This window comes from Mus pahari, chromosome X (assembly GCF_900095145.1).
Source record: "Mus pahari chromosome X, PAHARI_EIJ_v1.1, whole genome shotgun sequence".
Lineage (NCBI taxonomy): Eukaryota > Metazoa > Chordata > Mammalia > Rodentia > Muridae > Mus > Mus pahari.
In genome coordinates, this window is record NC_034613.1 from 89,978,314 (window position 1) to 89,978,771 (window position 458).

At 53.7% G+C, this 458-nt stretch overlaps 1 non-coding gene across 1 annotated transcript; it reads right to left on the reverse strand.

The window, feature by feature from the left end:
* Positions 1-326: 326 nt before the first annotated feature.
* LOC115063212 lies at positions 327-458 on the reverse strand. The gene has a single exon (XR_003843095.1). It is a non-coding gene; the product is annotated as a small nucleolar RNA SNORA17 (small nucleolar RNA).

Sequence of the window (458 nt, forward strand, 5' to 3'; positions counted from 1 at the left end):
GTAACTCCTTTCATGGTTATTTTTCCAAGGCATTCAGCTGTGTTTGCAGTACCTAAGAGCCCGAGAACTTGTCCTTGGCCTCTGTACAGGCCCGGGGACCCTGAGTCAATTCCGGCAGTTCCACGGGGACCTCAGACTGTGCTTCCCCACCTCCAGAGCAGGGTCCTGCAGCTTCTCATAGCCCAACGTCCACCCAGCGGCTGTGTGGGGTGTGTACAGTCAAACTTTCCATGTCCCGCCTCGCCCACTGGCCCGAGCCTAAGCAGATGTGGAACACCATTTTTAACCCACGGGTGGTCATCTCAGGCTCACTTTTTCCCCCAGGAAACGTTAGGCTACTAACCATTCAGATGTCTCTCAGTTAGAACACTAAGTGTAGACATAGCCTCTCTCCTCTCTGCCACCTACTGACACACATGTGACACAGCAGTCACATCTGCAATGCTTCCAGAGGCAGG